Source organism: Clavelina lepadiformis, chromosome 4, assembly GCF_947623445.1.
Source record: "Clavelina lepadiformis chromosome 4, kaClaLepa1.1, whole genome shotgun sequence".
Classification (NCBI taxonomy): Eukaryota; Metazoa; Chordata; class Ascidiacea; order Aplousobranchia; family Clavelinidae; genus Clavelina; species Clavelina lepadiformis.
The window spans coordinates 14,740,113-14,761,247 of NC_135243.1; the positions used below are offsets into that span (position 1 = coordinate 14,740,113).

Genomic DNA, 21,135 nt, shown 5'->3' on the forward strand with positions numbered 1-21,135 from the left:
TTTTTGAAATCGTCTACGACCATACCAGGTTGAGTATACCCGATCTCGGAACTTAAGCAACCTCGGGCCCTGTTAGTACTTGGATAGGTGACCGCCTGGGAATACCGGGTGTTGTAAGCATTTTAGTCATGCTTTATATTTCAATTCAATTTTTAGCAACTATTTGCTTTTTTGAATTTCCTATGCAATCGAATTAGAATTCATAAAGCCATTTTTATTCTTTTGAAATCGCTTACGACCATACCAGGTTGAGTAGACCCGATCTCGTTCGATCTCGGAAGTTAAGCAACCTCGGGCCCGGTTAGTACTTGGATGGGTGACCGCCTAGGAATACCGGGTGCTGTAAGAATTTTAATCATGCTGTATATTTCAATTAAAATTTTAGCAACTATTTGCTTTTTTGAATTTCCTATGCAATCGATTTAGAATTGAAAAGGCCATTTTATTTCTTTTGAAATCGCCTACGACCATACCAGGTTGAGCAGACCTGATCTCGTTCGATCTCGGAAGTTAATTAACCTCGGGCCCTGTTAGTACTTGGATGGTTGACCGCCTGGGAATACCGGGTGTTGTAAACATTTTAGTCATGCTGTATATTTCAATTATTTTTATAACAACTGTTTGCGTTTTTGTATTTCTTATGCAATCAAATTAGAATTTGAAAGACCATTTTCTTTCATTTGAAATCGTCTACGACCATACCAGGTTGAGTAGACCCGATCTCGTTCGATCTCGGAAGTTAAGCAACCTCGGGCCCGGTTAGTACTTGGATGGGTGACCACCTGGGAATAACGGGTGTTGTAAGCATTTTAGTCATGCTGTATATTTCAATTAAATTTTTAGCAACTATTTGCTTTTTTGAATTTCCTATGCAATCGAATTAGAATTCATAAAGCCATTTTCTTTCTTTTGAATTCGCCTACGACCATACCAGGTTAAGTAGAACCGATCTCGTTCGATCTCGGAAGTTAAGCAACCTCGTGCCCGGTTAGTACTTGGATGGGTGACCGCCTGGGAATACCGTGTGTTGTAATTATTTTAGTCATGCTGTATATTTCAATCAAATTTATAGCAACTATTTGCTTTTTTGAATTTCCTATGCAATCGAATTAGAATTGGAAAGACCATTTTCTTTCATTTGAAATCGTCTACGACCATACCAGGTTGAGTAGACCCGATCTCGTTCGATCTCGGAAGTTAAGCAACCTCGGGCCCGGTTAATTTTTGGATGGGTGACCGCCTGGGAATAACGGGTGTTGTAAGCATTTTAGTCATGCTGTATATTTCAATCAAATTTATAGCAACTATTTGCTTTTTTGAATTTCCTATGCAATCGAATTAGAATTGGAAAGACCATTTTCTTTCATTTGAAATCGCCTACGACCATACCAGGTTGAGTAGACCCGATCTCGTTCGATCTCGGAAGTTAAGCAACCTCGGGCCCTGTTAGTACTTGGATGATTGACCGCCTGGGAATACCGGGTGTTGTAAGCATTTTAATCATGCTGTATATTTCAATCAAATGTCTAGCAACTGTTTGCGTTTTTTAATTTCCTATGCAATCCAATTAGAATTGAAAATGCCCTTTTCTTTTTTTTGAAATCGCCTACGACCATACCAGGTTGAGTATACCCGATCTCGGAAGTTAAGCAACCTCGGGCCCTGTTAGTACTTGGATGGTTGACCGCCTGGGAATAACGGGTGTTGTAAGCATTTTAGTCATGCTGTATATTTCAATCAAATTTATAACAACTATTTGCTTTTTTGAATTTCTTATGCAATCGAATTAGAATTGGAAAGACCATTTTCTTTCATTTGAAATCGTCTACGACCATACCAGGTTGAGTAGACCCGATCTCGTTCGATCTCGGAAGTTAAGCAACCTCGTGCCCGGTTAGTACTTGGATAGGTGACCGCCTGGGAATACCGGGTGTTGTAAGCATTTTAGTCATGCTGTATATTTCAATTAAATTTTTAGCAACTATTTGCTTTTTTGAATTTCCTATGCAATCGAATTAGAATTCATAAAGCCATTTTCTTTCCTTTGAAATCGCCTACGACCATACCAGGTTGAGCAGACCCGATCTCGTTCGATCTCGGAAGTTAAGCAACCTCGGGCCCGGTTAGTACTTGGATGGGTGACCGCCTGGGAATACCGGGTGCTGTAAGCATTTTAGTCATGCTGTATATTTCAATTAAATTTTTAGCAACTTTTTGCTTTTTTGAATTTCCTATGCAATCGAATTAAAATTGAAAATGCCATTTTCTTTCTTTTGAAATCGCCTACGACCATACCAGGTTGAGCAGACCTGGTCTCGTTCGATCTCGGAAGTTAAGCAACCTCGGGCCCTGTTAGTACTTGGATGGTTGACCGACTGGGAATACCGGGTGTTGTAAGCATTTTAGTCATGCTGTATCTTTCAATCAAATGTCTAGCAACTGTTTGCGTTTATTAATTTACTATGCAATCGAATTATAATTGAAAATGCCCTTTTCTTTCTTTTGAAATCGCCTACGACCATACCAGGTTGAGTAGACCCGATCTTGTTCGATCTCGGAAGTTAAGCAACCTCGGGCCCGGTTAGTACTTGGATGGGTGACCGCCTGGGAATACCGGGTGTTGTAAGCATTTTAGTCATGCTGTATATTTCAATTCAATTTTTAGCAACTATTTGCTTTTTTGAATTTCCTATGCAATCGAATTGGATTTGGGAAGACCATTTTCTTTCATTTGAAATCGTCTACGACCATACCAGGTTGAGTAGACCCGATCTCGTTCGATCTCGGAAGTTAAGCAACCTCGTGCCCGGTTAGTACTTGGATGGGTGACCGCCTGGGAATACCGGGTGCTGTAAGCATTTTATTCATGCTGTATATTTCAATCAAATTTATAGCAACTATTTGCTTTTTTGAATTTCCTATGCAATCGAATTTGATTTGGAAAGACCATTTTTCTTCATTTGAAATCGTCTACGACCATACCAGGTTGAGTAGACCCGATCTCGTTCGATCTTGGAAGTTAAGCAACCTCGGGCCCTGTTAGTACTTGGATGGGTGACCGCCTGGGAATACCGGGTGTTGTAAGCATTTTAGTCATGCTGTATATTTCAATTCAATTTTTAGCAACTATTTGCTTTTTTGAATTTCCTATGCAATCGAATTAGAATTCATAAAGCCATTTTCTTTCTTTTGAAATCGCCTACGACCATACCAGGTTGAGTAGACCCGATCTCGTTCGATCTCGGAAGTTAAGCAACCTCGGGCCCGGTTAGTAGTTGGATGGGTGACTGCCTGGGAATACCGGGTGTTGTAAGCATTTTAGTCATGCTGTATATTTCAATTATTTTTATAGCAACTGTTTGCGTTTTTGTATTTCTTATGCAATCGAATTATAATTGAAAATGCCATTTTCTTTCTTTTGAAATTGCCTACGTCCATTCCGGGTTGAGTAGACCCAATCTCGTTCGATCTCGGAAGTTAAGCAACCTCGTTCCCGGTTAGTACTTGGATGGTTGACCGCCTGGGAATAACGGGTGTTGTAAGCATTTTAGTCATGCTGTATCTTTCAATCAAATGTCTAGCAACTGTTTGCGTTTATTAATTTACTATGCAATCGAATTATAATTGAAAATGCCGTTTTCTTTCTTTTGAAATCGCCTACGACCATACCAGGTTGAGTAGACCCGATCTCGTTCGATCTCGGAAGTTAAGCAACCTCGGGCCCGGTTAGTACTTGGATGGGTGACCGCCTGGGAATACCGGGTGTTGTAAGCATTTTAGTCGTGCTGTATATTTCAATTCAATTTTTAGCAACTATTTGCTTTTTTGAATTTCCTATGCAATCGAATTGGATTTGGGAAGACCATTTTCTTTCATTTGAAATCGTCTACGACCATACCAGGTTGAGTAGACCCGGTCTCGTTCGATCTCGGAAGTTAAGCAACCTCGTGCCCGGTTAGTACTTGGATGGGTGACCGCCTGGGAATACCGGGTGCTGTAAGCATTTTAGTCATGCTGTATATTTCATTTAAATTTTTAGCAACTGTTTGCTTTTTTGAATTTCCTATGCAATCGAATTAGAATTGAAAATGCCATTTTCTTTCTTTTGAATTCGCCTACGACCATACCGGGTTGAGTAGACCCGATCTCGTTCGATCTCGGAAGTTAAGCAACCTCGGTCTCGGTTATAACTTGGATGGGTGACCGCCTGGGAATACCGGGTGTTATAAGCAATTTAGTCATGCTGTATATTTCAATTAAATTAATAGCAACTGTTTGTAATTTTGAATTTCCTATGCAATCGAATTAGAATTAAAAAAGCCATTTTCTTTCATTTTGAAACGCCTACGACAATACCAGGTTGAGTAGACCCGATCTCGGAAGTTAAGCAACCTCGGGCCCGGTTAATACTTGGATGGGTGATTGCGTGGTAATACCGGGTGTTGTAAGCATTTTAGTCATGCTGTATCTTTCAATCAAACTTATAATAACTTTTTGCTTTTTTGAATTTCCTATGCAAGTGAATTAGAATTGAAAAGGCCATTTTCTTTCATTTCAATTCGCCCACGACCATACCAGGTTGAGTAGACCCGATCTCGTTCGATCTCGGAAGTTAAGCAACCTCGGGCCCGGTTATTACTTGGATGTGTGACCGCCTGGGAATACCGGTTGTTGTAAGCAATTTAGTCATGCTGTATATTTCAATTAAATATATAGCAACTGTTTGTGATTTTGAATTTCCTATGCAAACGAATTATATTTAAAAAAGCCATTTTCTTTCATTTGAAATCGCCTACGACCATACCAGGTTGAGTAGACCCGATCTCGTTCGATCTTGGAAGTTAAGCAACCTCGGGCCCTGTTAGTACTTGGATGGGTGACCGCCTGGTAATACCGGGTGTTGTAAGCATTTTAGTCATGCTGTATCTTTCAATCAAACTTATAATAACTATTTGCTTTTTTGAATTTCCTATGCAATCGAATTAGAATTCATAAAGCCATTTTCGTTCTTTTGAAATCGCCTACGACCATACCAGGTTGAGTAGACCCGATCTCGTTCGATCTCGGAAGTTAAGCAACCTCGGGCCCGGTTAATACTTGGATGGGTGACCGCCTGGGAATACCGGGTGTTGTAAGCATTTTATTCATGCTGTATATTTCAATCAAATTTATAGCAACTATTTGCTTTTTTGAATTTCCTATGCAATCGAATTTGATTTGGAAAGACCATTTTTCTTCATTTGAAATCGTCTACGACCATACCAGGTTGAGTAGACCCGATCTCGTTCGATCTTGGAAGTTAAGCAACCTCGGGCCCTGTTAGTACTTGGATGGGTGACCGCCTGGGAATACCGGGTGTTGTAAGCATTTTAGTCATGCTGTATATTTCAATTCAATTTTTAGCAACTATTTGCTTTTTTGAATTTCCTATGCAATCGAATTAGAATTCATAAAGCCATTTTCTTTCTTTTGAAATCGCCTACGACCATACCAGGTTGAGTAGACCCGATCTCGTTCGATCTCGGAAGTTAAGCAACCTCGGGCCCGGTTAGTAGTTGGATGGGTGACTGCCTGGGAATACCGGGTGTTGTAAGCATTTTAGTCATGCTGTATATTTCAATTATTTTTATAGCAACTGTTTGCGTTTTTGTATTTCTTATGCAATCGAATTATAATTGAAAATGCCATTTTCTTTCTTTTGAAATTGCCTACGTCCATTCCGGGTTGAGTAGACCCGATCTCGTTCGATCTCGGAAGTTAAGCAACCTCGTTCCCGGTTAGTACTTGGATGGTTGACCGCCTGGGAATAACGGGTGTTGTAAGCATTTTAGTCATGCTGTATCTTTCAATCAAATGTCTAGCAACTGTTTGCGTTTATTAATTTACTATGCAATCGAATTATAATTGAAAATGCCGTTTTCTTTCTTTTGAAATCGCCTACGACCATACCAGGTTGAGTAGACCCGATCTCGTTCGATCTCGGAAGTTAAGCAACCTCGGGCCCGGTTAGTACTTGGATGGGTGACCGCCTGGGAATACCGGGTGTTGTAAGCATTTTAGTCATGCTGTATATTTCAATTCAATTTTTAGCAACTATTTGCTTTTTTGAATTTCCTATGCAATCGAATTGGATTTGGGAAGACCATTTTCTTTCATTTGAAATCGTCTACGACCATACCAGGTTGAGTAGACCCGATCTCGTTCGATCTCGGAAGTTAAGCAACCTCGTGCCCGGTTAGTACTTGGATGGGTGACCGCCTGGGAATACCGGGTGCTGTAAGCATTTTAGTCATGCTGTATATTTCATTTAAATTTTTAGCAACTGTTTGCTTTTTTGAATTTCCTATGCAATCGAATTAGAATTGAAAATGCCATTTTCTTTCTTTTGAATTCGCCTACGACCATACCGGGTTGAGTAGACCCGATCTCGTTCGATCTCGGAAGTTAAGCAACCTCGGTCTCGGTTATAACTTGGATGGGTGACCGCCTGGGAATACCGGGTGTTATAAGCAATTTAGTCATGCTGTATATTTCAATTAAATTAATAGCAACTGTTTGTAATTTTGAATTTCCTATGCAATCGAATTAGAATTAAAAAAGCCATTTTCTTTCATTTTGAAACGCCTACGACAATACCAGGTTGAGTAGACCCGATCTCGGAAGTTAAGCAACCTCGGGCCCGGTTAATACTTGGATGGGTGATTGCGTGGTAATACCGGGTGTTGTAAGCATTTTAGTCATGCTGTATCTTTCAATCAAACTTATAATAACTTTTTGCTTTTTTGAATTTCCTATGCAATTGAATTAGAATTGAAAAGGCCATTTTCTTTCATTTCAATTCGCCCACGACCATACCAGGTTGAGTAGACCCGATCTCGTTCGATCTCGGAAGTTAAGCAACCTCGGGCCCGGTTATTACTTGGATGTGTGACCGCCTGGGAATACCGGTTGTTGTAAGCAATTTAGTCATGCTGTATATTTCAATTAAATATATAGCAACTGTTTGTGATTTTGAATTTCCTATGCAAACGAATTATATTTAAAAAAGCCAATTTCTTTCATTTGAAATCGCCTACGACCATACCAGGTTGAGTAGACCCGATCTCGTTCGATCTCGGAAGTTAAGCAACCTCGGGCCCTGTTAGTACTTGGATGGGTGACCGCCTGGGAATACCGGGTGCTGTAAGCATTTTAGTCATGCTGTATATTTCAATCAAATTTATAGCAACTATTTGCTTTTTTGAATTTCCTATGCAATCGAATTAGAATTGGAAAGACCATTTTCCTTCATTTGAAATCGTCTACGACCATACCAAGTTGAGTAGACCCCATCTCGTTCGATCTCGGAAGTTAAGCAACCTCGGGCCCGGTTAGTACTTGGATGGGTGACTGCCTGGGAATACCGGGTGTTGTAAGCATTTTAGTCATGCTGTATATTTTAATTCAATTTTTAGCAACTATATGCTTTTTTGAATTTCCTATGCAATCGAATTAGAATTGAAAAGGCCATTTTCTTTCTTTTGAAATCGCCTACGACCATACCAGGTTGAGTAGACCTGATCTCGTTTGATCTCGGAAGTTAAGCAACCTCGGGCCCGGTTAGTACTTGGATGGGTGACCGCCTGGGAATACCGGGTGTTGTAAGCATTTTATTCATGCTGTATATTTCAATCAAATTTATAGCAACTATTTGCTTTTTTGAATTTCCTATGCAATCGAATTAGATTTGGAAAGACCATTTTTTTTCATTTGAAATCGTCTACGACCATACAAGTTTGAGTAGACCCGATCTCGTTCGATCTTGGAAGTTAAGCAACCTCGGGCCCTGTTAGTACTTGGATGGGTGACCGCCTGGGAATACCGGGTGTTGTAAGCAATTTAGTCATGCTGTATATTTCAATTAAATATATAGCAACTGTTTGCGTTTTTGTATTTCTTATGCAATCGAATTATAATTGAAAATGCCATTTTCTTTCTTTTGAAATTGCCTACGACCATTCCGGGTTGAGTAGACCCGATCTCGTTTGATCTCGGAAGTTAAGCAACCTCGGGCCCGGTTAGTACTTGGATGGGTGACCGCCTGGGAATACCGGGTGTTATAAGCAATTTAGTCATGCTGTATATTTCAATTAAATTAATAGCAACTGTTTGTGATTTTGAATTTCCTATGCAATCGAATTAGAATTAAAAAAGCCATTTTCTTTCTTTTGAATTCGCCTACGACCATACCGGGTTGAGTAGACCCGATCTCGTTCGATCTCGGAAGTTAAGCAACCTCGGTCCCGGTTATAACTTGGATGGGTGACCGCCTGGGAATACCGGGTGTTATAAGCAATTTAGTCATGCTGTATATTTCAATTAAATTAATAGCAACTGTTTGTGATTTTGAATTTCCTATGCAATCGAATTAGAATTAAAAAAGCCATTTTCTTTCATTTTGAAACGCCTACGACCATACCAGGTTGAGTAGACCCGATCTCGTTCGATCTCGGAAGTTAAGCAACCTCGGGCCCGGTTAATATTTGGATGGGTGACCGCCTGGGAATAACGGGTGTTGTAAGCATTTTAGTCATGCTGTATATTTCAATCAAATTTATAGCAACTATTTGCTTTTTTGAATTTCCTATGCAATCGAATTAGAATTGGAAATGCCATTTTCTTTCATTTGAAATCGCCTACGACCATACCAGGTTGAGTAGACCCGATCTCGTTCGATCTCGGAAGTTAAGCAACCTCGGGCCCTGTTAGTACTTGGATGATTGCCCGCCTGGGAATACCGGGTGTTGTAAGCATTTTAATCATGCTGTATATTTCAATCAAATGTCTAGCAACTGTTTGCGTTTTTTAATTTCCTATGCAATCCAATTAGAATTGAAAATGCCATTTTCTTTTTTTTGAAATCGCCTACGACCATACCAGGTTGAGTATACCCGATCACGGAAGTTAAGCAACCTCGGGCCCTGTTAGTACTTGGATGGGTGACCGCCTGGGAATACCGGGTGTTGTAAGCATTTTAGTCATGCTGTATATTTCAATTAAATTTTTAGCAACTATTTGCTTTTTTGAATTTCCTATGCAATCGAATTTGAATTCATAAAGCCATTTTTATTCTTTTGAAATCGCCTACGACCATACCAGGTTGAGTAGACCCGATCTCGTTCGATCTCGGAAGTTAAGCAACCTCGGTCCCGGTTAGTACTTGGATGGGTGACCGCCTGGGAATACCGTGGTTTGTAAGCGTTTTAGTCATGCTGTATATTTCAATTATTTTTATAACATCTGTTTACTTTTTTGAATTTCCTATGCAATCGAATTAGAATTGAAAATGCCATTTTATTTCATTTGAAATCACCTACGACCATAACAGAATGAGTAGACCCGATCTCGTTCGATCTCGGAAGTTAAGCAACCTCGGGCCCGGTTAGTACTTGGATGGGTGACCACCTGGGAATAACGGGTGTTGTAAGCATTTTAGTCATGCTGTATATTTCAATTCAATTTTTAGCAACTATTTGCTTTTTTAAATTTCCTATGCAATCGAATTAGATATCAAATAGCCATTTTCTTTCTTTTGAAATCGCCTACGACCATACCAGGTTAAATAGACCCGATCTCGTTCGATCTCGGAAGTTAAGCAACCTCGTGCCCGGTTAGTACTTGGATGGGTGACCGCCTGGGAATACCAGGTGCTGTAAGCATTTTAGTCATGCTGTATACTTCAATTAAATTTTTAGCAACTATTTGCTTTTTTGAATTTCCTATGCAATCGAATTAGAATTGAAAATGCCATTTTCTTTCTTTTGAAATCGCCTACGACCATACCAGGTTAAGTAGACCTGATCTCGGTCGATCTCGGAAGTTAAGCAACCTCGGGCCCTGTTAGTACTTGGATGGGTGACCGCCTGGGAATACCGGGTGTTGTAAGCATTTTAGTCATGCTGTATATTTCAATTCAATTTTTAGCAACTATTTGCTTTTTTGAATTTCCTATGCAATCGAATTTGAATTCATAAAGCCATTTTCTTTCATTTGAAATCGCCTACGACCATACCAGGTTGAGTAGACCCGATCTCGTTCGATCTCGGAAGTTAAGCAACCTCGGGCCCGGTTAGTAGTTGGATGGGTGACTGCCTGGGAATCCCGGTTGTTGTAAGCATTTTAGTCATGCTGTATATTTCAATTATTTTTATAGCAACTGTTTGCGTTTTTGTATTTCTTATGCAATCGAATTAGAATTGAAAATGTCATTTTCTTTCTTTTGAAATTGCCTACGACCATACCGGGTTGAGTAGACCCGATCTCGTTCGATCTCGGAAGTTAAGCAACCTCGGGCCCGGTTAGTACTTGGATGGGTGACCGCCTGGGAATACCGGGTGTTGTAAGCATTTTAGTCATGCTGTATAATTCAATTAAATTTATAACATCTGTTTACTTTTTTGAATTTCCTATGCAATCGAATTTGAATTCATAATAACATTTTCTTTCATTTGAAATCGCCTACGACCATACCAGGTTGAGTAAACCCGATCTCGTTCGATCTCGGAAGTTAAGCAACCTCGTGCCCGGTTAGTACTTGGATGGGTGACCAGCTGGGAATACCAGGTGCTGTAAGCATTTTAGTCATGCTGTATACTTCAATTAAATTTTTAGCAACTATTTGCTTTTTTTGAATTTCCTATGCAATCGAATTAGAATTGAAAATGCCATTTTCTTTCTTTTGAAATCGCCTACGACCATACCAGGTTGAGTAGACCTGATCTCGTTCGATCTCGGAAGTTAAGCAACCTCGGGCCCGGTTAGTACTTGGATGGGTGACCGCCTGGGAATAGCGGGTGTTGTAAGCATTTTATTCATGCTGTATATTTCAATCAAATTTATAGCAACTATTTGCTTTTTTGAATTTCCTATGCAATCGAATTAGATTTGGAAAGACCATTTTTCTTCATTTGAAATCGTCTACGACCATACCAGTTTGAGTAGACCCGATCTCGTTCGATCTTGGAAGTTAAGCAACCTCGGGCCCTGTTAGTACTTGGATGGTTGACCGCCTGGGAATACCGGGTGTTGTAAGCATTTTAGTCATGCTGTATATTTCAATTCAATTTTTAGCAACTATTTGCTTTTTTGAATTTCCTATGCAATCGAATTAGAATTCATAAAGCCATTTTTATTCTTTTGAAATCGCCTACGACCATACCAGGTTGAGTAAACCCGATCTCGTTCGATCTTGGAAGTTAAGCAACCTCGGGCCCGGTTAGTACTTGGATGGGTGACCGCCTGGGAATACCGGGTGCTGTAAGCATTTTAATCATGCTGTATATTTCAATTAAATTTTTAGCAACTATTTGCTTTTTTGAATTTCCTATGCAATCGAATTAGAATTGGAAAGACTATTTTCTTTCATTTGGAAATCGCCTACGACCATACCAGGTTGAGTAGACCCGATCTCGTTCGATCTCGGAAGTTAAGCAACCTCGGGCCCGGTTAGTACTTGGATGGTTGACCGCCTGGGAATACCGGGTGTTGTAAGCATTTTAGTCATGCTGTATATTTCAATCAAATGTCTAGCAACTGTTTGCATTTTTTAATTTCCTATGCAATCGAATTCTAATTGAAAATGCCCTTTTCTTTTTTTTGAAATCGTCTACGACCATACCAGGTTGAGTATACCCGATCTCGGAAGTTAAGCAACCTCGGGCCCTGTTAGTACTTGGATAGGTGACCGCCTGGGAATACCGGGTGTTGTAAGCATTTTAGTCATGCTTTATATTTCAATTCAATTTTTAGCAACTATTTGCTTTTTTGAATTTCCTATGCAATCGAATTAGAATTCATAAAGCCATTTTTATTCTTTTGAAATCGCTTACGACCATACCAGGTTGAGTAGACCCGATCTCGTTCGATCTCGGAAGTTAAGCAACCTCGGGCCCGGTTAGTACTTGGATGGGTGACCGCCTAGGAATACCGGGTGCTGTAAGAATTTTAATCATGCTGTATATTTCAATTAAAATTTTAGCAACTATTTGCTTTTTTGAATTTCCTATGCAATCGATTTAGAATTGAAAAGGCCATTTTATTTCTTTTGAAATCGCCTACGACCATACCAGGTTGAGCAGACCTGATCTCGTTCGATCTCGGAAGTTAATTAACCTCGGGCCCTGTTAGTACTTGGATGGTTGACCGCCTGGGAATACCGGGTGTTGTAAACATTTTAGTCATGCTGTATATTTCAATTATTTTTATAACAACTGTTTGCGTTTTTGTATTTCTTATGCAATCAAATTAGAATTTGAAAGACCATTTTCTTTCATTTGAAATCGTCTACGACCATACCAGGTTGAGTAGACCCGATCTCGTTCGATCTCGGAAGTTAAGCAACCTCGGGCCCGGTTAGTACTTGGATGGGTGACCACCTGGGAATAACGGGTGTTGTAAGCATTTTAGTCATGCTGTATATTTCAATTAAATTTTTAGCAACTATTTGCTTTTTTGAATTTCCTATGCAATCGAATTAGAATTCATAAAGCCATTTTCTTTCTTTTGAATTCGCCTACGACCATACCAGGTTAAGTAGAACCGATCTCGTTCGATCTCGGAAGTTAAGCAACCTCGTGCCCGGTTAGTACTTGGATGGGTGACCGCCTGGGAATACCGTGTGTTGTAATTATTTTAGTCATGCTGTATATTTCAATCAAATTTATAGCAACTATTTGCTTTTTTGAATTTCCTATGCAATCGAATTAGAATTGGAAAGACCATTTTCTTTCATTTGAAATCGTCTACGACCATACCAGGTTGAGTAGACCCGATCTCGTTCGATCTCGGAAGTTAAGCAACCTCGGGCCCGGTTAATTTTTGGATGGGTGACCGCCTGGGAATAACGGGTGTTGTAAGCATTTTAGTCATGCTGTATATTTCAATCAAATTTATAGCAACTATTTGCTTTTTTGAATTTCCTATGCAATCGAATTAGAATTGGAAAGACCATTTTCTTTCATTTGAAATCGCCTACGACCATACCAGGTTGAGTAGACCCGATCTCGTTCGATCTCGGAAGTTAAGCAACCTCGGGCCCTGTTAGTACTTGGATGATTGACCGCCTGGGAATACCGGGTGTTGTAAGCATTTTAATCATGCTGTATATTTCAATCAAATGTCTAGCAACTGTTTGCGTTTTTTAATTTCCTATGCAATCCAATTAGAATTGAAAATGCCCTTTTCTTTTTTTTGAAATCGCCTACGACCATACCAGGTTGAGTATACCCGATCTCGGAAGTTAAGCAACCTCGGGCCCTGTTAGTACTTGGATGGTTGACCGCCTGGGAATAACGGGTGTTGTAAGCATTTTAGTCATGCTGTATATTTCAATCAAATTTATAACAACTATTTGCTTTTTTGAATTTCTTATGCAATCGAATTAGAATTGGAAAGACCATTTTCTTTCATTTGAAATCGTCTACGACCATACCAGGTTGAGTAGACCCGATCTCGTTCGATCTCGGAAGTTAAGCAACCTCGTGCCCGGTTAGTACTTGGATAGGTGACCGCCTGGGAATACCGGGTGTTGTAAGCATTTTAGTCATGCTGTATATTTCAATTAAATTTTTAGCAACTATTTGCTTTTTTGAATTTCCTATGCAATCGAATTAGAATTCATAAAGCCATTTTCTTTCCTTTGAAATCGCCTACGACCATACCAGGTTGAGCAGACCCGATCTCGTTCGATCTCGGAAGTTAAGCAACCTCGGGCCCGGTTAGTACTTGGATGGGTGACCGCCTGGGAATACCGGGTGCTGTAAGCATTTTAGTCATGCTGTATATTTCAATTAAATTTTTAGCAACTTTTTGCTTTTTTGAATTTCCTATGCAATCGAATTAAAATTGAAAATGCCATTTTCTTTCTTTTGAAATCGCCTACGACCATACCAGGTTGAGCAGACCTGGTCTCGTTCGATCTCGGAAGTTAAGCAACCTCGGGCCCTGTTAGTACTTGGATGGTTGACCGACTGGGAATACCGGGTGTTGTAAGCATTTTAGTCATGCTGTATCTTTCAATCAAATGTCTAGCAACTGTTTGCGTTTATTAATTTACTATGCAATCGAATTATAATTGAAAATGCCCTTTTCTTTCTTTTGAAATCGCCTACGACCATACCAGGTTGAGTAGACCCGATCTTGTTCGATCTCGGAAGTTAAGCAACCTCGGGCCCGGTTAGTACTTGGATGGGTGACCGCCTGGGAATACCGGGTGTTGTAAGCATTTTAGTCATGCTGTATATTTCAATTCAATTTTTAGCAACTATTTGCTTTTTTGAATTTCCTATGCAATCGAATTGGATTTGGGAAGACCATTTTCTTTCATTTGAAATCGTCTACGACCATACCAGGTTGAGTAGACCCGATCTCGTTCGATCTCGGAAGTTAAGCAACCTCGTGCCCGGTTAGTACTTGGATGGGTGACCGCCTGGGAATACCGGGTGCTGTAAGCATTTTAGTCATGCTGTATATTTCAATTAAATTTTTAGCAACTGTTTGCTTTTTTGAATTTCCTATGCAATCGAATTAGAATTGAAAATGCCATTTTCTTTCTTTTGAATTCGCCTACGACCATACCAGGTTGAGTAGACCCGATCTCGTTCGATCTCGGAAGTTAAGCAACCTCGTGCCCGGTTAGTACTTGGATGGGTGACCGCCTGGGAATACCGGGTGCTGTAAGCATTTTAGTCATGCTGTATATTTCAATTAAATTTTTAGCAACTGTTTGCTTTTTTGAATTTCCTATGCAATCCAATTAGAATTGAAAATGCCCTTTTCTTTTTTTTGAAATCGCCTACGACCATACCAGGTTGAGTATACCCGATCTCGGAAGTTAAGCAACCTCGGGCCCTGTTAGTACTTGGATGGTTGACCGCCTGGGAATAACGGGTGTTGTAAGCATTTTAGTCATGCTGTATATTTCAATCAAATTTATAACAACTATTTGCTTTTTTGAATTTCTTATGCAATCGAATTAGAATTGGAAAGACCATTTTCTTTCATTTGAAATCGTCTACGACCATACCAGGTTGAGTAGACCCGATCTCGTTCGATCTCGGAAGTTAAGCAACCTCGTGCCCGGTTAGTACTTGGATAGGTGACCGCCTGGGAATACCGGGTGTTGTAAGCATTTTAGTCATGCTGTATATTTCAATTAAATTTTTAGCAACTATTTGCTTTTTTGAATTTCCTATGCAATCGAATTAGAATTCATAAAGCCATTTTCTTTCCTTTGAAATCGCCTACGACCATACCAGGTTGAGCAGACCCGATCTCGTTCGATCTCGGAAGTTAAGCAACCTCGGGCCCGGTTAGTACTTGGATGGGTGACCGCCTGGGAATACCGGGTGCTGTAAGCATTTTAGTCATGCTGTATATTTCAATTAAATTTTTAGCAACTTTTTGCTTTTTTGAATTTCCTATGCAATCGAATTAAAATTGAAAATGCCATTTTCTTTCTTTTGAAATCGCCTACGACCATACCAGGTTGAGCAGACCTGGTCTCGTTCGATCTCGGAAGTTAAGCAACCTCGGGCCCTGTTAGTACTGGGATGGTTGACCGACTGGGAATACCGGGTGTTGTAAGCATTTTAGTCATGCTGTATCTTTCAATCAAATGTCTAGCAACTGTTTGCGTTTATTAATTTACTATGCAATCGAATTATAATTGAAAATGCCCTTTTCTTTCTTTTGAAATCGCCTACGACCATACCAGGTTGAGTAGACCCGATCTTGTTCGATCTCGGAAGTTAAGCAACCTCGGGCCCGGTTAGTACTTGGATGGGTGACCGCCTGGGAATACCGGGTGTTGTAAGCATTTTAGTCATGCTGTATATTTCAATTCAATTTTTAGCAACTATTTGCTTTTTTGAATTTCTTATGCAATCGAATTGGATTTGGGAAGACCATTTTCTTTCATTTGAAATCGTCTACGACCATACCAGGTTGAGTAGACCCGATCTCGTTCGATCTCGGAAGTTAAGCAACCTCGTGCCCGGTTAGTACTTGGATGGGTGACCGCCTGGGAATACCGGGTGCTGTAAGCATTTTAGTCATGCTGTATATTTCAATTAAATTTTTAGCAACTGTTTGCTTTTTTGAATTTCCTATGCAATCGAATTAGAATTGAAAATGCCATTTTCTTTCTTTTGAATTCGCCTACGACCATACCGGGTTGAGTAGACCCGATCTCGTTCGATCTCGGAAGTTAAGCAACCTCGGTCTCGGTTATAACTTGGATGGGTGACCGCCTGGGAATACCGGGTGTTATAAGCAATTTAGTCATGCTGTATATTTCAATTAAATTAATAGCAACTGTTTGTAATTTTGAATTTCCTATGCAATCGAATTAGAATTAAAAAAGCCATTTTCTTTCATTTTGAAACGCCTACGACCATACCAGGTTGAGTAGACCCGATCTCGGAAGTTAAGCAACCTCGGGCCCGGTTAATACTTGGATGGGTGATTGCGTGGTAATACCGGGTGTTGTAAGCATTTTAGTCATGCTGTATCTTTCAATCAAACTTATAATAACTTTTTGCTTTTTTGAATTTCCTATGCAATTGAATTAGAATTGAAAAGGCCATTTTCTTTCATTTCAATTCGCCCACGACCATACCAGGTTGAGTAGACCCGATCTCGTTCGATCTCGGAAGTTAAGCAACCTCGGGCCCGGTTATTACTTGGATGTGTGACCGCCTGGGAATACCGGTTGTTGTAAGCAATTTAGTCATGCTGTATATTTCAATTAAATATATAGCAACTGTTTGTGATTTTGAATTTCCTATGCAAACGAATTATATTTAAAAAAGCCATTTTCTTTCATTTGAAATCGCCTACGACCATACCAGGTTGAGTAGACCCGATCTCGTTCGATCTCGGAAGTTAAGCAACCTCGGGCCCTGTTAGTACTTGGATGGGTGACCGCCTGGGAATACCGGGTGCTGTAAGCATTTTAGTCATGCTGTATATTTCAATCAAATTTATAGCAACTATTTGCTTTTTTGAATTTCCTATGCAATCGAATTAGAATTGGAAAGACCATTTTCCTTCATTTGAAATCGTCTACGACCATACCAAGTTGAGTAGACCCCATCTCGTTCGATCTCGGAAGTTAAGCAACCTCGGGCCCGGTTAGTACTTGGATGGGTGACTGCCTGGGAATACCGGGTGTTGTAAGCATTTTAGTCATGCTGTATATTTTAATTCAATTTTTAGCAACTATATGCTTTTTTGAATTTCCTATGCAATCGAATTAGAATTGAAAAGGCCATTTTCTTTCTTTTGAAATCGCCTACGACCATACCAGGTTGAGTAGACCTGATCTCGTTTGATCTCGGAAGTTAAGCAACCTCGGGCCCGGTTAGTACTTGGATGGGTGACCGCCTGGGAATACCGGGTGTTGTAAGCATTTTATTCATGCTGTATATTTCAATCAAATTTATAGCAACTATTTGCTTTTTTGAATTTCCTATGCAATCGAATTAGATTTGGAAAGACCATTTTTTTTCATTTGAAATCGTCTACGACCATACAAGTTTGAGTAGACCCGATCTCGTTCGATCTTGGAAGTTAAGCAACCTCGGGCCCTGTTAGTACTTGGATGGGTGACCGCCTGGGAATACCGGGTGTTGTAAGCAATTTAGTCATGCTGTATATTTCAATTAAATATATAGCAACTGTTTGCGTTTTTGTATTTCTTATGCAATCGAATTATAATTGAAAATGCCATTTTCTTTCTTTTGAAATTGCCTACGACCATTCCGGGTTGAGTAGACCCGATCTCGTTTGATCTCGGAAGTTAAGCAACCTCGGGCCCGGTTAGTACTTGGATGGGTGACCGCCTGGGAATACCGGGTGTTATAAGCAATTTAGTCATGCTGTATATTTCAATTAAATTAATAGCAACTGTTTGTGATTTTGAATTTCCTATGCAATCGAATTAGAATTAAAAAAGCCATTTTCTTTCTTTTGAATTCGCCTACGACCATACCGGGTTGAATAGACCCGATCTCGTTCGATCTCGGAAGTTAAGCAACCTCGGTCCCGGTTATAACTTGGATGGGTGACCGCCTGGGAATACCGGGTGTTATAAGCAATTTAGTCATGCTGTATATTTCAATTAAATTAATAGCAACTGTTTGTGATTTTGAATTTCCTATGCAATCGAATTAGAATTAAAAAAGCCATTTTCTTTCATTTTGAAACGCCTACGACCATACCAGGTTGAGTAGACCCGATCTCGTTCGATCTCGGAAGTTAAGCAACCTCGGGCCCGGTTAATATTTGGATGGGTGACCGCCTGGGAATAACGGGTGTTGTAAGCATTTTAGTCATGCTGTATATTTCAATCAAATTTATAGCAACTATTTGCTTTTTTGAATTTCCTATGCAATCGAATTAGAATTGGAAATGCCATTTTCTTTCATTTGAAATCGCCTACGACCATACCAGGTTGAGTAGACCCGATCTCGTTCGATCTCGGAAGTTAAGCAACCTCGGGCCCTGTTAGTACTTGGATGATTGCCCGCCTGGGAATACCGGGTGTTGTAAGCATTTTAATCATGCTGTATATTTCAATCAAATGTCTAGCAACTGTTTGCGTTTTTTAATTTCCTATGCAATCCAATTAGAATTGAAAATGCCATTTTCTTTTTTTTGAAATCGCCTACGACCATACCAGGTTGAGTATACCCGATCACGGAAGTTAAGCAACCTCGGGCCCTGTTAGTACTTGGATGGGTGACCGCCTGGGAATACCGGGTGTTGTAAGCATTTTAGTCATGCTGTATATTTCAATTCAATTTTTAGCAACTATTTGCTTTTTTGAATTTCCTATGCAATCGAATTTGAATTCATAAAGCCATTTTTATTCTTTTGAAATCGCCTACGACCATACCAGGTTGAGTAGACCCGATCTCGTTCGATCTCGGAAGTTAAGCAACCTCGGTCCCGGTTAGTACTTGGATGGGTGACCGCCTGGGAATACCGTGGTTTGTAAGCGTTTTAGTCATGCTGTATATTTCAATTATTTTTATAACATCTGTTTACTTTTTTGAATTTCCTATGCAATCGAATTAGAATTGAAAATGCCATTTTATTTCATTTGAAATCACCTACGACCATAACAGAATGAGTAGACCCGATCTCGTTCGATCTCGGAAGTTAAGCAACCTCGGGCCCGGTTAGTACTTGGATGGGTGACCACCTGGGAATAACGGGTGTTGTAAGCATTTTAGTCATGCTGTATATTTCAATTCAATTTTTAGCAACTATTTGCTTTTTTAAATTTCCTATGCAATCGAATTAGATATCAAATAGCCATTTTCTTTCTTTTGAAATCGCCTACGACCATACCAGGTTAAATAGACCCGATCTCGTTCGATCTCGGAAGTTAAGCAACCTCGTGACCGGTTAGTACTTGGATGGGTGACCGCCTGGGAATACCAGGTGCTGTAAGCATTTTAGTCATGCTGTATACTTCAATTAAATTTTTAGCAACTTTTTGCTTTTTTGAATTTCCTATGCAATCGAATTAGAATTGAAAATGCCATTTTCTTTCTTTTGAAATCGCCTACGACCATACCAGGTTAAGTAGACCTGATCTCGGTCGATCTCGGAAGTTAAGCAACCTCGGGCCCGGTTAATACTTGGATGGGTGACCGCCTGAGAATACCGGGTGTTGTAAGCATTTTATTCATGCTGTATATTTCAATCAAATTTATAGCAACTATTTGCTTTTTTGAATTTCCTATGCAGTCGAATTTGATTTGGAAAGACCATTTTTCTTCATTTGAAATCGTCTACGACCATACCAGTTTGAGTAGACCCGATCTCGTTCGATCTTGGAAGTTAAGCAACCTCGGGCCCTGTTAGTACTTGGATGGGTGACCGCCTGGGAATACCGGGTGTTGTAAGCATTTTAGTCATGCTGTATATTTCAATTCAATTTTTAGCAACTATTTGCTTTTTTGAATTTCCTATGCAATCGAATTTGAATTCATAAAGCCATTTTCTTTCATTTGAAATCGCCTACGACCATACCAGGTTGAGTAGACCCGATCTCGTTCGATCTCGGAAGTTAAGCAACCTCGGGCCCGGTTAGTAGTTGGATGGGTGACTGCCTGGGAATCCCGGTTGTTGTAAGCATTTTAGTCATGCTGTATATTTCAATTATTTTTATAGCAACTGTTTGCGTTTTTGTATTTCTTATGCAATCGAATTAGAATTGAAAATGTCATTTTCTTTCTTTTGAAATTGCCTACGACCATACCGGGTTGAGTAGACCCGATCTCGTTCGATCTCGGAAGTTAAGCAACCTCGGGCCCGGTTAGTACTTGGATGGGTGACCGCCTGGGAATACCGGGTGTTGTAAGCATTTTAGTCATGCTGTATAATTCAATTAAATTTATAACATCTGTTTACTTTTTTGAATTTCCTATGCAATCGAATTTGAATTCATAATAACATTTTCTTTCATTTGAAATCGCCTACGACCATACCAGGTTGAGTAAACCCGATCTCGTTCGATCTCGGAAGTTAAGCAACCTCGTGCCCGGTTAGTACTTGGATGGGTGACCAGCTGGGAATACCAGGTGCTGTAAGCATTTTAGTCATGCTGTATACTTCAATTAAATTTTTAGCAACTATTTGCTTTTTTTGAATTTCCTATGCAATCGAATTAGAATTGAAAATGCCATTTTCTTTCTTTTGAAATCGCCTACGACCATACCAGGTTGAGTAGACCTGATCTCGTTCGATCTCGGAAGTTAAGCAACCTCGGGCCCGGTTAGTACTTGGATGGGTGACCGCCTGGGAATAGCGGGTGTTGTAAGCATTTTATTCATGCTGTATATTTCAATCAAATTTATAGCAACTATTTGCTTTTTTGAATTTCCTATGCAATCGAATTAGATTTGGAAAGACCATTTTTCTTCATTTGAAATCGTCTACGACCATACCAGTTTGAGTAGACCCGATTTCGTTCGATCTTGGAAGTTAAGCAACCTCGGGCCCTGTTAGTACTTGGATGGTTGACCGCCTGGGAATACCGGGTGTTGTAAGCATTTTAGTCATGCTGTATATTTCAATTCAATTTTT

The 21,135-nt window shown here is 39.9% G+C and overlaps 35 non-coding genes and 56 pseudogenes across 35 annotated transcripts; all 91 read left to right on the forward strand.

The window, feature by feature from the left end:
• The first annotated feature begins 11 nt into the window (after nucleotides 1–11).
• On the forward strand, nucleotides 12–120 carry LOC143457215 (5S ribosomal RNA; annotated as a pseudogene).
• Nucleotides 121–230: 110 nt separating this feature from the next.
• LOC143454478 (5S ribosomal RNA) lies at nucleotides 231–349 on the forward strand. The gene has a single exon (XR_013116098.1). It is a non-coding gene; the product is annotated as a 5S ribosomal RNA (ribosomal RNA).
• A 110-nt stretch (nucleotides 350–459) lies between these two features.
• Nucleotides 460–578, forward strand: LOC143456828 (5S ribosomal RNA; annotated as a pseudogene).
• A 110-nt stretch (nucleotides 579–688) lies between these two features.
• Nucleotides 689–807, forward strand: LOC143454049 (5S ribosomal RNA). The gene has a single exon (XR_013115692.1). It is a non-coding gene; the product is annotated as a 5S ribosomal RNA (ribosomal RNA).
• Nucleotides 808–917: 110 nt separating this feature from the next.
• On the forward strand, nucleotides 918–1,036 carry LOC143456991 (5S ribosomal RNA; annotated as a pseudogene).
• Nucleotides 1,037–1,146: 110 nt separating this feature from the next.
• Nucleotides 1,147–1,265, forward strand: LOC143456320 (5S ribosomal RNA; annotated as a pseudogene).
• Nucleotides 1,266–1,375: 110 nt separating this feature from the next.
• On the forward strand, nucleotides 1,376–1,494 carry LOC143455970 (5S ribosomal RNA; annotated as a pseudogene).
• A 110-nt stretch (nucleotides 1,495–1,604) lies between these two features.
• LOC143457003 (5S ribosomal RNA) lies at nucleotides 1,605–1,713 on the forward strand (annotated as a pseudogene).
• A 110-nt stretch (nucleotides 1,714–1,823) lies between these two features.
• On the forward strand, nucleotides 1,824–1,942 carry LOC143455527 (5S ribosomal RNA; annotated as a pseudogene).
• Nucleotides 1,943–2,052: 110 nt separating this feature from the next.
• On the forward strand, nucleotides 2,053–2,171 carry LOC143453856 (5S ribosomal RNA). Its single transcript, XR_013115506.1, has one exon. It is a non-coding gene; the product is annotated as a 5S ribosomal RNA (ribosomal RNA).
• A 110-nt stretch (nucleotides 2,172–2,281) lies between these two features.
• LOC143456406 (5S ribosomal RNA) lies at nucleotides 2,282–2,400 on the forward strand (annotated as a pseudogene).
• A 110-nt stretch (nucleotides 2,401–2,510) lies between these two features.
• On the forward strand, nucleotides 2,511–2,629 carry LOC143454065 (5S ribosomal RNA). Its single transcript, XR_013115707.1, has one exon. It is a non-coding gene; the product is annotated as a 5S ribosomal RNA (ribosomal RNA).
• A 110-nt stretch (nucleotides 2,630–2,739) lies between these two features.
• On the forward strand, nucleotides 2,740–2,858 carry LOC143455395 (5S ribosomal RNA; annotated as a pseudogene).
• Nucleotides 2,859–2,968: 110 nt separating this feature from the next.
• On the forward strand, nucleotides 2,969–3,087 carry LOC143455437 (5S ribosomal RNA; annotated as a pseudogene).
• A 110-nt stretch (nucleotides 3,088–3,197) lies between these two features.
• Nucleotides 3,198–3,316, forward strand: LOC143454606 (5S ribosomal RNA). The gene has a single exon (XR_013116220.1). It is a non-coding gene; the product is annotated as a 5S ribosomal RNA (ribosomal RNA).
• A 110-nt stretch (nucleotides 3,317–3,426) lies between these two features.
• On the forward strand, nucleotides 3,427–3,545 carry LOC143457170 (5S ribosomal RNA; annotated as a pseudogene).
• A 110-nt stretch (nucleotides 3,546–3,655) lies between these two features.
• On the forward strand, nucleotides 3,656–3,774 carry LOC143454519 (5S ribosomal RNA). The gene has a single exon (XR_013116138.1). It is a non-coding gene; the product is annotated as a 5S ribosomal RNA (ribosomal RNA).
• Nucleotides 3,775–3,884: 110 nt separating this feature from the next.
• Nucleotides 3,885–4,003, forward strand: LOC143455887 (5S ribosomal RNA; annotated as a pseudogene).
• Nucleotides 4,004–4,113: 110 nt separating this feature from the next.
• Nucleotides 4,114–4,232, forward strand: LOC143456929 (5S ribosomal RNA; annotated as a pseudogene).
• A 329-nt stretch (nucleotides 4,233–4,561) lies between these two features.
• On the forward strand, nucleotides 4,562–4,680 carry LOC143456638 (5S ribosomal RNA; annotated as a pseudogene).
• Nucleotides 4,681–4,790: 110 nt separating this feature from the next.
• On the forward strand, nucleotides 4,791–4,909 carry LOC143456137 (5S ribosomal RNA; annotated as a pseudogene).
• A 110-nt stretch (nucleotides 4,910–5,019) lies between these two features.
• LOC143454060 (5S ribosomal RNA) lies at nucleotides 5,020–5,138 on the forward strand. The gene has a single exon (XR_013115702.1). It is a non-coding gene; the product is annotated as a 5S ribosomal RNA (ribosomal RNA).
• Nucleotides 5,139–5,248: 110 nt separating this feature from the next.
• On the forward strand, nucleotides 5,249–5,367 carry LOC143455438 (5S ribosomal RNA; annotated as a pseudogene).
• A 110-nt stretch (nucleotides 5,368–5,477) lies between these two features.
• On the forward strand, nucleotides 5,478–5,596 carry LOC143454607 (5S ribosomal RNA). Its single transcript, XR_013116221.1, has one exon. It is a non-coding gene; the product is annotated as a 5S ribosomal RNA (ribosomal RNA).
• Nucleotides 5,597–5,706: 110 nt separating this feature from the next.
• LOC143456852 (5S ribosomal RNA) lies at nucleotides 5,707–5,825 on the forward strand (annotated as a pseudogene).
• Nucleotides 5,826–5,935: 110 nt separating this feature from the next.
• On the forward strand, nucleotides 5,936–6,054 carry LOC143454531 (5S ribosomal RNA). Its single transcript, XR_013116149.1, has one exon. It is a non-coding gene; the product is annotated as a 5S ribosomal RNA (ribosomal RNA).
• Nucleotides 6,055–6,164: 110 nt separating this feature from the next.
• Nucleotides 6,165–6,283, forward strand: LOC143455396 (5S ribosomal RNA; annotated as a pseudogene).
• Nucleotides 6,284–6,393: 110 nt separating this feature from the next.
• On the forward strand, nucleotides 6,394–6,512 carry LOC143456930 (5S ribosomal RNA; annotated as a pseudogene).
• A 329-nt stretch (nucleotides 6,513–6,841) lies between these two features.
• LOC143456639 (5S ribosomal RNA) lies at nucleotides 6,842–6,960 on the forward strand (annotated as a pseudogene).
• Nucleotides 6,961–7,070: 110 nt separating this feature from the next.
• LOC143455091 (5S ribosomal RNA) lies at nucleotides 7,071–7,189 on the forward strand. The gene has a single exon (XR_013116685.1). It is a non-coding gene; the product is annotated as a 5S ribosomal RNA (ribosomal RNA).
• Nucleotides 7,190–7,299: 110 nt separating this feature from the next.
• On the forward strand, nucleotides 7,300–7,418 carry LOC143456421 (5S ribosomal RNA; annotated as a pseudogene).
• Nucleotides 7,419–7,528: 110 nt separating this feature from the next.
• Nucleotides 7,529–7,647, forward strand: LOC143453852 (5S ribosomal RNA). Its single transcript, XR_013115502.1, has one exon. It is a non-coding gene; the product is annotated as a 5S ribosomal RNA (ribosomal RNA).
• A 110-nt stretch (nucleotides 7,648–7,757) lies between these two features.
• On the forward strand, nucleotides 7,758–7,876 carry LOC143456757 (5S ribosomal RNA; annotated as a pseudogene).
• Nucleotides 7,877–7,986: 110 nt separating this feature from the next.
• LOC143454855 (5S ribosomal RNA) lies at nucleotides 7,987–8,105 on the forward strand. The gene has a single exon (XR_013116460.1). It is a non-coding gene; the product is annotated as a 5S ribosomal RNA (ribosomal RNA).
• Nucleotides 8,106–8,215: 110 nt separating this feature from the next.
• Nucleotides 8,216–8,334, forward strand: LOC143456751 (5S ribosomal RNA; annotated as a pseudogene).
• A 110-nt stretch (nucleotides 8,335–8,444) lies between these two features.
• On the forward strand, nucleotides 8,445–8,563 carry LOC143455357 (5S ribosomal RNA). Its single transcript, XR_013116937.1, has one exon. It is a non-coding gene; the product is annotated as a 5S ribosomal RNA (ribosomal RNA).
• A 110-nt stretch (nucleotides 8,564–8,673) lies between these two features.
• Nucleotides 8,674–8,792, forward strand: LOC143456387 (5S ribosomal RNA; annotated as a pseudogene).
• Nucleotides 8,793–8,902: 110 nt separating this feature from the next.
• LOC143456983 (5S ribosomal RNA) lies at nucleotides 8,903–9,011 on the forward strand (annotated as a pseudogene).
• A 110-nt stretch (nucleotides 9,012–9,121) lies between these two features.
• Nucleotides 9,122–9,240, forward strand: LOC143456086 (5S ribosomal RNA; annotated as a pseudogene).
• Nucleotides 9,241–9,350: 110 nt separating this feature from the next.
• LOC143456519 (5S ribosomal RNA) lies at nucleotides 9,351–9,469 on the forward strand (annotated as a pseudogene).
• Nucleotides 9,470–9,579: 110 nt separating this feature from the next.
• Nucleotides 9,580–9,698, forward strand: LOC143455192 (5S ribosomal RNA). Its single transcript, XR_013116781.1, has one exon. It is a non-coding gene; the product is annotated as a 5S ribosomal RNA (ribosomal RNA).
• A 110-nt stretch (nucleotides 9,699–9,808) lies between these two features.
• LOC143456375 (5S ribosomal RNA) lies at nucleotides 9,809–9,927 on the forward strand (annotated as a pseudogene).
• A 110-nt stretch (nucleotides 9,928–10,037) lies between these two features.
• LOC143455061 (5S ribosomal RNA) lies at nucleotides 10,038–10,156 on the forward strand. Its single transcript, XR_013116658.1, has one exon. It is a non-coding gene; the product is annotated as a 5S ribosomal RNA (ribosomal RNA).
• A 110-nt stretch (nucleotides 10,157–10,266) lies between these two features.
• Nucleotides 10,267–10,385, forward strand: LOC143456877 (5S ribosomal RNA). The gene has a single exon (XR_013117095.1). It is a non-coding gene; the product is annotated as a 5S ribosomal RNA (ribosomal RNA).
• Nucleotides 10,386–10,495: 110 nt separating this feature from the next.
• On the forward strand, nucleotides 10,496–10,614 carry LOC143455156 (5S ribosomal RNA). Its single transcript, XR_013116747.1, has one exon. It is a non-coding gene; the product is annotated as a 5S ribosomal RNA (ribosomal RNA).
• A 111-nt stretch (nucleotides 10,615–10,725) lies between these two features.
• LOC143454559 (5S ribosomal RNA) lies at nucleotides 10,726–10,844 on the forward strand. Its single transcript, XR_013116176.1, has one exon. It is a non-coding gene; the product is annotated as a 5S ribosomal RNA (ribosomal RNA).
• A 110-nt stretch (nucleotides 10,845–10,954) lies between these two features.
• Nucleotides 10,955–11,073, forward strand: LOC143456435 (5S ribosomal RNA; annotated as a pseudogene).
• A 110-nt stretch (nucleotides 11,074–11,183) lies between these two features.
• Nucleotides 11,184–11,302, forward strand: LOC143454418 (5S ribosomal RNA). The gene has a single exon (XR_013116043.1). It is a non-coding gene; the product is annotated as a 5S ribosomal RNA (ribosomal RNA).
• A 111-nt stretch (nucleotides 11,303–11,413) lies between these two features.
• Nucleotides 11,414–11,532, forward strand: LOC143453797 (5S ribosomal RNA). The gene has a single exon (XR_013115449.1). It is a non-coding gene; the product is annotated as a 5S ribosomal RNA (ribosomal RNA).
• Nucleotides 11,533–11,642: 110 nt separating this feature from the next.
• LOC143457039 (5S ribosomal RNA) lies at nucleotides 11,643–11,751 on the forward strand (annotated as a pseudogene).
• A 110-nt stretch (nucleotides 11,752–11,861) lies between these two features.
• LOC143454479 (5S ribosomal RNA) lies at nucleotides 11,862–11,980 on the forward strand. Its single transcript, XR_013116099.1, has one exon. It is a non-coding gene; the product is annotated as a 5S ribosomal RNA (ribosomal RNA).
• Nucleotides 11,981–12,090: 110 nt separating this feature from the next.
• Nucleotides 12,091–12,209, forward strand: LOC143456829 (5S ribosomal RNA; annotated as a pseudogene).
• Nucleotides 12,210–12,319: 110 nt separating this feature from the next.
• On the forward strand, nucleotides 12,320–12,438 carry LOC143454051 (5S ribosomal RNA). The gene has a single exon (XR_013115694.1). It is a non-coding gene; the product is annotated as a 5S ribosomal RNA (ribosomal RNA).
• A 110-nt stretch (nucleotides 12,439–12,548) lies between these two features.
• LOC143456992 (5S ribosomal RNA) lies at nucleotides 12,549–12,667 on the forward strand (annotated as a pseudogene).
• Nucleotides 12,668–12,777: 110 nt separating this feature from the next.
• On the forward strand, nucleotides 12,778–12,896 carry LOC143456321 (5S ribosomal RNA; annotated as a pseudogene).
• Nucleotides 12,897–13,006: 110 nt separating this feature from the next.
• Nucleotides 13,007–13,125, forward strand: LOC143455971 (5S ribosomal RNA; annotated as a pseudogene).
• Nucleotides 13,126–13,235: 110 nt separating this feature from the next.
• LOC143457004 (5S ribosomal RNA) lies at nucleotides 13,236–13,344 on the forward strand (annotated as a pseudogene).
• A 110-nt stretch (nucleotides 13,345–13,454) lies between these two features.
• Nucleotides 13,455–13,573, forward strand: LOC143455528 (5S ribosomal RNA; annotated as a pseudogene).
• Nucleotides 13,574–13,683: 110 nt separating this feature from the next.
• On the forward strand, nucleotides 13,684–13,802 carry LOC143453858 (5S ribosomal RNA). The gene has a single exon (XR_013115508.1). It is a non-coding gene; the product is annotated as a 5S ribosomal RNA (ribosomal RNA).
• Nucleotides 13,803–13,912: 110 nt separating this feature from the next.
• Nucleotides 13,913–14,031, forward strand: LOC143456408 (5S ribosomal RNA; annotated as a pseudogene).
• A 110-nt stretch (nucleotides 14,032–14,141) lies between these two features.
• On the forward strand, nucleotides 14,142–14,260 carry LOC143454066 (5S ribosomal RNA). The gene has a single exon (XR_013115708.1). It is a non-coding gene; the product is annotated as a 5S ribosomal RNA (ribosomal RNA).
• Nucleotides 14,261–14,370: 110 nt separating this feature from the next.
• LOC143455397 (5S ribosomal RNA) lies at nucleotides 14,371–14,489 on the forward strand (annotated as a pseudogene).
• Nucleotides 14,490–14,599: 110 nt separating this feature from the next.
• On the forward strand, nucleotides 14,600–14,718 carry LOC143455099 (5S ribosomal RNA). The gene has a single exon (XR_013116692.1). It is a non-coding gene; the product is annotated as a 5S ribosomal RNA (ribosomal RNA).
• Nucleotides 14,719–14,828: 110 nt separating this feature from the next.
• Nucleotides 14,829–14,937, forward strand: LOC143457007 (5S ribosomal RNA; annotated as a pseudogene).
• Nucleotides 14,938–15,047: 110 nt separating this feature from the next.
• LOC143455529 (5S ribosomal RNA) lies at nucleotides 15,048–15,166 on the forward strand (annotated as a pseudogene).
• A 110-nt stretch (nucleotides 15,167–15,276) lies between these two features.
• LOC143453859 (5S ribosomal RNA) lies at nucleotides 15,277–15,395 on the forward strand. The gene has a single exon (XR_013115509.1). It is a non-coding gene; the product is annotated as a 5S ribosomal RNA (ribosomal RNA).
• Nucleotides 15,396–15,505: 110 nt separating this feature from the next.
• LOC143456370 (5S ribosomal RNA) lies at nucleotides 15,506–15,624 on the forward strand (annotated as a pseudogene).
• Nucleotides 15,625–15,734: 110 nt separating this feature from the next.
• On the forward strand, nucleotides 15,735–15,853 carry LOC143454067 (5S ribosomal RNA). The gene has a single exon (XR_013115709.1). It is a non-coding gene; the product is annotated as a 5S ribosomal RNA (ribosomal RNA).
• A 110-nt stretch (nucleotides 15,854–15,963) lies between these two features.
• LOC143455398 (5S ribosomal RNA) lies at nucleotides 15,964–16,082 on the forward strand (annotated as a pseudogene).
• A 110-nt stretch (nucleotides 16,083–16,192) lies between these two features.
• Nucleotides 16,193–16,311, forward strand: LOC143456931 (5S ribosomal RNA; annotated as a pseudogene).
• Nucleotides 16,312–16,421: 110 nt separating this feature from the next.
• Nucleotides 16,422–16,530, forward strand: LOC143457404 (5S ribosomal RNA; annotated as a pseudogene).
• Nucleotides 16,531–16,640: 110 nt separating this feature from the next.
• LOC143456640 (5S ribosomal RNA) lies at nucleotides 16,641–16,759 on the forward strand (annotated as a pseudogene).
• A 110-nt stretch (nucleotides 16,760–16,869) lies between these two features.
• LOC143455092 (5S ribosomal RNA) lies at nucleotides 16,870–16,988 on the forward strand. Its single transcript, XR_013116686.1, has one exon. It is a non-coding gene; the product is annotated as a 5S ribosomal RNA (ribosomal RNA).
• A 110-nt stretch (nucleotides 16,989–17,098) lies between these two features.
• LOC143456422 (5S ribosomal RNA) lies at nucleotides 17,099–17,217 on the forward strand (annotated as a pseudogene).
• A 110-nt stretch (nucleotides 17,218–17,327) lies between these two features.
• Nucleotides 17,328–17,446, forward strand: LOC143453853 (5S ribosomal RNA). The gene has a single exon (XR_013115503.1). It is a non-coding gene; the product is annotated as a 5S ribosomal RNA (ribosomal RNA).
• A 110-nt stretch (nucleotides 17,447–17,556) lies between these two features.
• On the forward strand, nucleotides 17,557–17,675 carry LOC143456758 (5S ribosomal RNA; annotated as a pseudogene).
• A 110-nt stretch (nucleotides 17,676–17,785) lies between these two features.
• On the forward strand, nucleotides 17,786–17,904 carry LOC143454857 (5S ribosomal RNA). The gene has a single exon (XR_013116462.1). It is a non-coding gene; the product is annotated as a 5S ribosomal RNA (ribosomal RNA).
• Nucleotides 17,905–18,014: 110 nt separating this feature from the next.
• On the forward strand, nucleotides 18,015–18,133 carry LOC143456475 (5S ribosomal RNA; annotated as a pseudogene).
• A 110-nt stretch (nucleotides 18,134–18,243) lies between these two features.
• On the forward strand, nucleotides 18,244–18,362 carry LOC143455358 (5S ribosomal RNA). The gene has a single exon (XR_013116938.1). It is a non-coding gene; the product is annotated as a 5S ribosomal RNA (ribosomal RNA).
• A 110-nt stretch (nucleotides 18,363–18,472) lies between these two features.
• On the forward strand, nucleotides 18,473–18,591 carry LOC143456388 (5S ribosomal RNA; annotated as a pseudogene).
• A 110-nt stretch (nucleotides 18,592–18,701) lies between these two features.
• On the forward strand, nucleotides 18,702–18,810 carry LOC143456984 (5S ribosomal RNA; annotated as a pseudogene).
• A 110-nt stretch (nucleotides 18,811–18,920) lies between these two features.
• LOC143456087 (5S ribosomal RNA) lies at nucleotides 18,921–19,039 on the forward strand (annotated as a pseudogene).
• A 110-nt stretch (nucleotides 19,040–19,149) lies between these two features.
• LOC143456520 (5S ribosomal RNA) lies at nucleotides 19,150–19,268 on the forward strand (annotated as a pseudogene).
• A 110-nt stretch (nucleotides 19,269–19,378) lies between these two features.
• On the forward strand, nucleotides 19,379–19,497 carry LOC143456194 (5S ribosomal RNA; annotated as a pseudogene).
• Nucleotides 19,498–19,607: 110 nt separating this feature from the next.
• Nucleotides 19,608–19,726, forward strand: LOC143456293 (5S ribosomal RNA; annotated as a pseudogene).
• Nucleotides 19,727–19,836: 110 nt separating this feature from the next.
• Nucleotides 19,837–19,955, forward strand: LOC143456030 (5S ribosomal RNA; annotated as a pseudogene).
• A 110-nt stretch (nucleotides 19,956–20,065) lies between these two features.
• On the forward strand, nucleotides 20,066–20,184 carry LOC143455063 (5S ribosomal RNA). Its single transcript, XR_013116659.1, has one exon. It is a non-coding gene; the product is annotated as a 5S ribosomal RNA (ribosomal RNA).
• A 110-nt stretch (nucleotides 20,185–20,294) lies between these two features.
• On the forward strand, nucleotides 20,295–20,413 carry LOC143456890 (5S ribosomal RNA). The gene has a single exon (XR_013117096.1). It is a non-coding gene; the product is annotated as a 5S ribosomal RNA (ribosomal RNA).
• A 110-nt stretch (nucleotides 20,414–20,523) lies between these two features.
• Nucleotides 20,524–20,642, forward strand: LOC143455157 (5S ribosomal RNA). Its single transcript, XR_013116748.1, has one exon. It is a non-coding gene; the product is annotated as a 5S ribosomal RNA (ribosomal RNA).
• A 111-nt stretch (nucleotides 20,643–20,753) lies between these two features.
• On the forward strand, nucleotides 20,754–20,872 carry LOC143454561 (5S ribosomal RNA). Its single transcript, XR_013116178.1, has one exon. It is a non-coding gene; the product is annotated as a 5S ribosomal RNA (ribosomal RNA).
• A 110-nt stretch (nucleotides 20,873–20,982) lies between these two features.
• On the forward strand, nucleotides 20,983–21,101 carry LOC143456772 (5S ribosomal RNA; annotated as a pseudogene).
• The last annotated feature ends 34 nt before the right edge of the window (nucleotides 21,102–21,135 follow it).